This window comes from Pinus tabuliformis, chromosome 7 (assembly GCF_031772625.1).
Source record: "Pinus tabuliformis cultivar Carrire ecotype Pingquan chromosome 7, CPIR1, whole genome shotgun sequence".
Classification (NCBI taxonomy): Eukaryota; Viridiplantae; Streptophyta; class Pinopsida; order Pinales; family Pinaceae; genus Pinus; species Pinus tabuliformis.
Window position 1 is genome coordinate 311,190,119 of NC_142293.1, and position 9,319 is coordinate 311,199,437.

Consider the following 9,319-nt stretch of genomic DNA (forward strand, 5'->3'; position numbering starts at 1 on the left):
ATGTCCGGATTACACAAAGCTTTAGCTCACAAGCTATCCAGCTCTTAGTACAATCCCTCTATTGCTCATAGACAGTCAAAGGCTTCTCACAAACCTTCTCCTCTGCCCTCCAAGCCTCCTATTTCCTTGTGCAATTTCTCCTAGGGTCCAATGCTGCCACCTGTGTGTAATTACCTCACACACTGCTCACTAACCTTTGAATTAACTGTGCAATCCCGAAGGAGATAATTCCTTCTGCATGGATGAGTTTCCTATATAGGAAAATCCTCCAACTGATAGTACACTGTCCTTTCCTCTGATCTCAACTAAGTCTTTGACTGAACTAACATGCATGAGTTATTTATGAGAGAATATTCAGTTATCTGAAGTGCAACAGTTACATGCATGCATGCATTAACTAACTGAACTCACAATCAGTTCCACAAAGTGTTGGAACTAATCTAACTGGACTTAACTCAGTTAACTGAGCTAGCTAATTACAACTCAAAGTACAACTCATCCTGATCTCCTTTAATCAAGGTATAACTTCCTCAATCAATGGAGAAACTGTTGCATGTCTTCACATAGACTTCATGTTTGATTTCCTACAACTAATTAACTCAAGATGAATTAGTTAATTATTTTACAAACAGCTGCTAAGATCAAATTTGAATTTTACTTTTCAATTTTAGTTCAGGGACTAACTAAAATTGGAATCTATCCCAAAATGCTATTTATAGCAATGCTATTTTTAGCACTTCCATTTTTCATTCCTTGTTGCTATGTCCAACACTGGTACTTGAAATTCTATTTATAGGAATGCTATTTTTGGCATTTCTATTTTAGCATTTCTTGTTGCTATTTCCAACACTCCCTCTCAACAAGAAAGGCATTCAACTTGAACCCGATCCTGAACCTTTAGAATGTTTTGCATGCAACACTTCTCCCAAGTGTTGTTGCTCCAACAACTCTAGAAACAAAAAATCTCCCAACTGACCTCCCTGTTGGGCTAGAAACACCCTCTGATGCTAAAGCTCACTCTGCTACTGACAAGTTCTCCCTTTGTGACCTCTGAGCTGTTACAACACTCCATGCATCTCGCACCATTGTACACCTCTCTGTGCCATCTTGCACTGGTGCATCACTCTTGTGCCTCTCGCATTATTACAGCCTGCTAGCTCTGCACTGCCTTGGGATTCTTGCACTGTAGCTCTCTTTGCCGCTCCATCCGCATTTGTCTCTACCCACTCAGCCAGTCCTACTACTCCTCATCAGGGCTCCCATAGCAAGGTCTAATCAAAGAGGTTGGGTACCTCAATGATCCTGCCCCTATTCCAGCCTTCTTGGGACTGTCACTCCACATCACCCCACCTCCTACCTGGAGGTATGGATGCATGTGATCCCTCTATCCACTTGGCTTGAAATTTCCCAATTTCCCCCTACTAAAGGTCTCTACATGAGTGGATGCCTCCACTCGATCTCCTCTCGGCTTCTCCAATTATGGCTGCTCCACAACCTCCTGAAGTTGTTTCACCAATTGTGGCTCCTTCACAACTGTTTGAGACTTCTTCTGGCGCTGCATGTTGAGAGGTAATGTACTCTCCCTCTCAACCACCAAGTCTCCATCAGTTGCCTTGCTCCTCAAGGCTTTGCATGCATCTTGAACCTAAAGAGCATACAGGTTCTTGACTCGTGAACCGATCTGCTTCACCTATCTCGTGGTGACGTGTCTAAGGAAAACCTTTCCCTTACTGAAGACTACATCATATCCTTTGTCTTCCAGCATTGCGATCGATACCAAGTTTTTCCTTAGTCCTGGCACATACTTCACATCTATCAATGTAATGCGAGCTCCATGCTCCCTCTGGAAAACAACTGTGCCTACTCCTGAGACACTATACCTTTCATCATTACCCATCTCTATGAATATCTGAAGAAATTTCTCCTCCAAGGTACTGAACAAACTCTTATCGCCGGTCATGTGGAATGAAGCTCCAATGTCAAGAAACCAACCACATCCCACCATGGATGAAACCACGCATGTGATGAGGGTGAAATGCAACTCGAACTGTGAGGCCAGTGCCTCACCTTTTGATCCTTCCTTGGATCCTTTCTTGGATTTCTTCAGTGGACAATTTGTAGCAAAATGGCCCACCTCATGACAATGAAAGCATCGCACTTTCGATTTGTCAAAATTCTTCCCACCATAGGAAGAACTCGATTTGGGATGAGAATCCTTCTCCTTCCCTTTCTTTGCCTTACTCGCTAAGGCACAATTTTCTTCATCCTCCTTGGATGAAGAACCATCTCTAGTGCTTCTCCTTATCTCCTCCTACATCAGATTTGACCAAAGTCATTCCCAATTTGGCAGTTTCTCTCTTCCATTTACCGAGTCTTGGTAGCTATGCCAGCTCTTAGGAAGACCAAGGAGAGCAAGACTCACCATGTCATCATCGACTGTCGTGATCCCTACACTTCCAAGCTCATCCCTGCAGGTGGTGAGCTTGTTCAGATATGTAGAGATTGTGTCACCCTTTTCACACTTGATTTTCCGAAGCTTGTCTTTCAGCACCAGCTTCATCTGATCGCTGCTATTTTGATATAGATCCTTCAATGTTTTCCACATTGAAAATGATGTCTCCTTCCCATGGAAACTCGAGACTATGTGGTCTCGAACTCCCTCCAAAAGGATTCTCCTCGCTCTAGCCACAGATTTCTTCCATTCCACCAAGTTTGTAGCATTAGCTGCTGCCGGCTTGGGGACTTCTTGATCAATGAAGTCCTTTAGATCGTTGTCCTCTAACACTGATTCCATGTGATCCTTCTAGGCTATATAATTCAAGCTGCCATCAAGGACATACTCGAGTCTTAAACCGTTGAACGCCATTGGTGAAATTTGAGATGTGATAAGAATTCAAATTCTATAATCAGGAACTTCAACCTTCAAACTTCTCCCTTCTTTGTATATTGTTCTTCACTTTGATCACCTTTGGTCTGATACCATGTAGAATTTCCCACTGTAGATAAATAGATTATGCAATATACTAGAAAAAAAATACTAGATCTACTTCTACAACAAACTTGCAGAAGCTTAATCGATTATGAGCAAGATCAAATAGAAAACATATAACAGAGAATGAGAAATCAATCACACATGAACACAAAAGAATACTCTAAGGAAAGCCTCAACTAAAAACCTCGATCTCTGTATTATCATACAAGTGGATATATGTCCAGATTACACAAAGCTTTAGCTCACAAGCTATCCAGCTCTCAGTACAATCCCTTTGCTTCTCATAGACAATTAAAGGCTTCTCACAAACCTTCTCCTCTGCTCTCCAAGCCTCATATTTCCTTGCACAGTTTCTCCTGGGATCCAATGCTGCCACCTGTGTGTAATTACCTCACACACTACTCACTAACCTCTGAATTAACTGCGCAATCCTAAAGGAGATAATTCATTATGCATAGATGAGTTTCCTATATAGGAAAAATCCTCCAACTGATAGTACACTGCCCCTTCCTCTGATCTCAACTGGGTCTCTAACTGAACTGACATGCATGAGTTATTTATGAGAGAATATTTAGTTATCTGAAGTGCAGCAGTTACATGCATGCATGCATTAACTAACTGAACTCACAATCAGTTCCAAAAACTGTTGGAACTAATCTAACTGGACTTAACTCTGTTAACTGAGCTAACTAATTACAACTCAAAGTACAACTCATCCTGATCTCCTTTAGTCAAGGGATAACTTCCTCAATCAATGGAGAAATTGTTGCATGTCTTCATATAGACTTCATGTTTGATTTCCTACAACTAATTAACTCAAGATGAATTAATTAATTATTTTACAAATAGCTGCTAAGATCAAATTCAAATTTTACTTCTCAATTTTAGTTTAGGGACTAACTAAAATTGGAATCTATCCCGAAATGCTATTTATAGCAATTCTATTTTTAGCACTTCCATTTTTCATTCCTTGTTGCTATGTCCAACAATGGTACTCGAAATTCTATTTATAGCAATGCTATTTTTAGCATTTGTTGTTGTTAGTTCCAACACAAACTCATAGTGCCCAAACCGATTCCAACTCAGTTTTTGAGATGTCACCTTCGTTAATCGTCTGTTGGTGGTATCCAGATCACAAATTGATCTTTAAGAAAATTATTGCTCCATTCATTTAGTTAAATAGGTCATTTATTCTAAGTATTAGGTACCTACTATTTATTGTGGCTTGATTCAAGTCCCTATAATCTATGCATAGCCTTAAGGAACCATCCTTCTTCTTGATGAAAATCACTGGTGCACCCTATTACCACTCAAACTAACATGAGACCTAAAGGGGATTCCTAAAGGGTTAGATGTTATACCAAGGGCAACAAATGGAGACTTATCCCACTGTCACCTCAGCTAAGGCTCCCTACTATTTACGAAATTTCACCGATGGAAGGAGACCCGGTATATATGGAGTCACAAATGAAGGATAAATCAACAAATGGATATAAAGTGATCCAAACAATCACTTTCCAAAAGAGAGTTAAGAATGGAGCTTTCTTGCTTTCTAAGAAAGGTACAATGTCTTCTAGGAGAAGGATGTGGGGATTTAAGGGTTAGGTTTAGGGAATATGACTTGTGAAAGAGTTTCCCAATCCCTAAAATCCTTATTGAAATTGGTATCCAAGATGGTTCTTGAAGAATTATCTTTCCAACGAGTGGGACCACAGGGGACCAAGTTGACCCAGCATAGGTTAAGAGACAAGAATCTAGAAACCAATGATGTTTTTAACCTAGACAAGGAGGGGGAAAGGATAAAAGAAATAATTTTTAATTGAAGGTTTCAAATCGATCCTATGAGGCACTAGCCTTAGGGATACCAAGGCAAAGTTTGATATTGAAGCTGGGGCTTGGGTTATCTCACAACTCCACCATTCGAATGGCTTCAAAATTGGAGGATGCCTTTAGGACACACCAGTGCAGGAGAGGTTAGGAGATCGAAATTTTTGGAGGGCTACTTTGTCAGGAAAATGATTCCATAGGTGACCCAACTTGGGTAGGCCTAGAAAAAGGTGAAAAAGAGATAAGTTTTGAGTGACCACCCCTTGGTAGATCAGTGCCTTAATCTTGGGAGAATGGAGTCTATGATAAATATGAATGAGGACCTTGTTTCTTAGTCAAGGAGGCCTTAAGATTACCTCGCTTTCCTTCCAGGGAAAAGGGAGGCAACCTTACAAATTTTATACTTTGACTTGAAAAAGGTGATAGCTTATCAAGATGAATTCATTTATAGAATTATCCCTAGGAAATTTCATTCAAAATTACATGACCCATACATTAAGAGATGCTATATAGACACAATTCCACAATTTAAGAAATAAATGCATGCAACAATTAGCCCTAAAAATAGTGAAATTCCCAATCCAATGTACATGAAAAAATAAAAGAAGAATAACATTAAAAACATGTACTTACATGTAATAGAACATATCCAACCATCTATAATTTGAAAATATAGAATCTCCAAACATCAAAATTCATCCATAAAGCTCCAACTCATCCTTCGAGAAAAAGTGCGAAATTCTCAAGAGAGAGAAGAGATCCGATCCAAAGTGATGATGAACAAATGAACCCATCTCACTTGTATTTATACGCTAATGAGGAGTTCAAATTAGTCTCCTAGCCCTACATAAGCCCCAAAAATAAAATCATGTGCAAATAAACTAACTTTTGGTGACAAGCCCACCAAACTAGCTCACAAATGAAATAATAAGCCTCTTAAGAGGTCAGATGATAAATAATACATATCATAGGGCCCTCCAAGAGGCCTAATGAGGTCCATAGGTTCCATAATGAATAACAGGATCCTCAAAAGTGATGGACAAGGGGTTGGCCCCTCGTTCTCCAAACAGTAAACTTGTGGTGCTCCTAGTGGGTGTGGGGGCACAATATTAACCTCATGGGTCTCCAAATGAGTCGAAGATGCATGTAGATCATCTGTAAGGGCTCTTATGATGGTGTAGGTGATGCCACATCATCCTACAAGTCCTAGGTCAGCTGTCGAGTGCATGGTACATCTGTGGGGTCGGCTGGGCAGAGGAGAACCAGGTGCATCTTCCTCGTCCAATAGGTGAATCTCGAGCAACATATGAACGATGTGCAACAAAAGATGCTATGCTTCATAATAGAGCAATCGATCAAGTTAAAGTGCAATGGAATCACTTTGGGCCCGATGAAGCTACATGGGAGATGGATAATCAAATGTTCACTATGTATCCTTCTTTATTCACTAGTTGAGCAGATGTATTTTGATATATGTTTTGATCTTATGTTTTCGTTATGTCTACATATGCATATGTATGTAAATACAACATCGAGCTATGTCATAAATATCGAATAAGTGGTATCATAGAAAATTTTAAGGACGAATGTTAGCCCTTTGGCGAAATTAAGGGGTTTTAAATTTTTAGTGGGCGAATATTTTGTATCATAGTACATTTTTACAAATCACCTCAAATAGCCCACCTTATTTTAAGGGAGAGGGTAAAAAAGGTAAATTTAGCCCTTGAAATTAGGAGTTACAACCTTCCATTCGCCTATTTTCAAGAATAGGTTTTATTTAAGTGAATGCATTCGCCCATTTTCAAGAATAGGTTTTATTTAAGTGAATCCTATGGGCCAAAGGCCCAAATACCATATTTATAAAAAAAGGTGTGGTAAATTAATAAAAATATAAATAAATGAGAGGTATGGTAAATAAATAAAACATTTTTTATATTTACTCCATAAGTCACCTTATATACATGCAAGGGTGTAAACAAATAAAAATATAAGTGGAGGTATGGTAAATAAATAAAATGTCTTTTTATACTTACTCAAAAGGTATAGTAAATAAATAAAAATATAAATAAACTAGACGCATGGTAAATAAATAAAACCTCTTTTTATATTTAGTCCATAACCCTCGTTCTATTTATGAAGGCTCAAGAAAGAGGTTTTATTTAAGTGAGTCCTGTGGGCCAAATACCATATTTGTAAAAGAGGTATGGTAAATTAATAAAAATATAAATAAACAAGAGGTATGGTAAACAAATAAAACATTTTTTTATATTTACTCCATCAGTCACCTTATATTTACGAACACTCAAAAAATGCGTTATATTTAGGTGAAACCTATGGGCAAAATACTATGGGACAAATAACAAGGACTAGATTGTTATTAATACCATGCAAAAAACATTATTAACCCTAATATTAGTATTAATAAAAATAAAAATTGCACATGGTATTGACCCATGGTATTCACCAAAATGGCACATGGTATTGACCCATGGTATTCACCTGGAATGTAGCCTATTTAAATGGGGGAATTAAACCAGCATAGATCCATCTTTACTCTGGATCTACTAACCCCCGAGAGGTATCAAATATCGTGATATGCAAACTAGCATAGAGTGAAAAAATATTTGATCGGATCAAGAGTAAAAATGGATGTTGTAGTTTAATGTATGTTAAACATTTTAGCTTGGTTAAAATAAAAAATAAAATAAAAATCAACTATTAATTTTATTAATTTTTATAAATTACTAATAGTAATTTTTAAGCTCCAGGTTTATGATAACCCATGGTAATACCATGGTATTCATGTGAGCATAGACTATTTAAAGGGGAAATTCTATCATCTTAGATCCATCTTAATTCTGGGTCTACCAAGTGCTCAGAGGGATAAATAGATTTCATCCCCCTAAGAGTGGTAGATGTGGAGTTAAGATGGATATAGGTTGGTTTCTATGATAATGAAGATATTAAATAGACTTAGGAAATTATATTGTAAAAACATCTTAAGGTGAATGGTTAAAACATACACATTGGACAAGTATATTTGTATACTTCTGTTTTAAACTGAAACAAATCCAGGGCTAAAAGGAATGGATTGATTGCACTAGTCATCCTTCTATAACTTTCCAACATATGCTGGAGTAAACAGATTGTAGTTTGGGTAATTTTTCTAATTGCAAACAGGAACATACTTGTGTATTGGCAGGGTGGTTACGAGGTCCCTAGAAGTGATGAATTTGAATTTTTCTTGGTTTTATATATAGTATTAGGTTTTTCCTCATGCTTTCTGTGAATGACACGGTTGAATTTTATCCTACACCCACTAGGTTATTGATATGTAATTTCGGTAATTTTGATTTCAAAAGATATTTTAAAGAAATGCAATGATTTCATTTGTGTATTCAATAAACACAAGATTTTATAATTGAGTAAAATATTCGCCATGCCTGGTGAGAGATTCACCAAAAAATTATATATACATATCATATTATTGATAAAATCGCCTTCCATTTTTCCTATATACCATGGAGATTCGCCCATTTATTATACATGTAAATTTAGGGGGGGTTCTTAAAGTTTTCCCTAAGTGGTATGGTGTTCATGTTATAATGGCTATGGTCTCGGTAATATGATATGATGTAAATGTTGCATTGAGTTGTGTTATAAATCTCCATGGGAAGCATGTGTTTTGTTGGTTTATAAGCGTCATTGAACACCAAGGACGATGTTCCCCCAAGGTGGAGGGGTTTGTAACAACCCTTGGTTGATTTTATATGTAAATAAAATAAGACCAAGGTCATGGAACACATATTCCAAGTTGAATGTTAGGCAAAACATAATGATGGGGTATCACTGATGATTAATTAATGGCTATGGAAATTGGCAAAGGCATGGACAAAGGCAAAGTGGCACTAATTTGAATTTATTTATAAAAATAAAGGAAAAAGGAAGAAAGGAAGGTGAAGGGTCATAAATTTGCATGAGAGGGAAATTGAAGGAAAAATGAAGGAAAATGAAGAAAATAGAGGCATCTATGATAAAAAGTATTTTGAGGATTAGTTCACAACTTTTGTCAGTTTAGTCTTTGGCACTCTCATTCTACTCTCATTCTCTCATACTCCTGCACACTTAGATTATTCTTGGAGCATTCTTGGAGCACATTATCATACATTGGATTTGGAGAAATAAGGCAAGGGAAAGCAGGAAAGCGCAAGTGAACAAGTGGATCATCAACTACAATTGGATTTATTTGCAGGTAAGGTTTCATGTGTGATTTTCTTGTTGATTTATGGATGCATGGTATATGCATGTGATTTTCGAGTTATGTGTTGTCACTGGCATGGAGTTCTTCCTGGATTGACAATGGTTTAGCCTTGTCTTTCCATTTCCTGGATAGCCATGGTGTTGTGTGTTTTTCCACTTGATTTTTATTTTATTGATGCTCATAATTCCTTATGGTTGGGGGGCTAGAACAAATGCTCTAGAAATCCCTGGAACAACTTG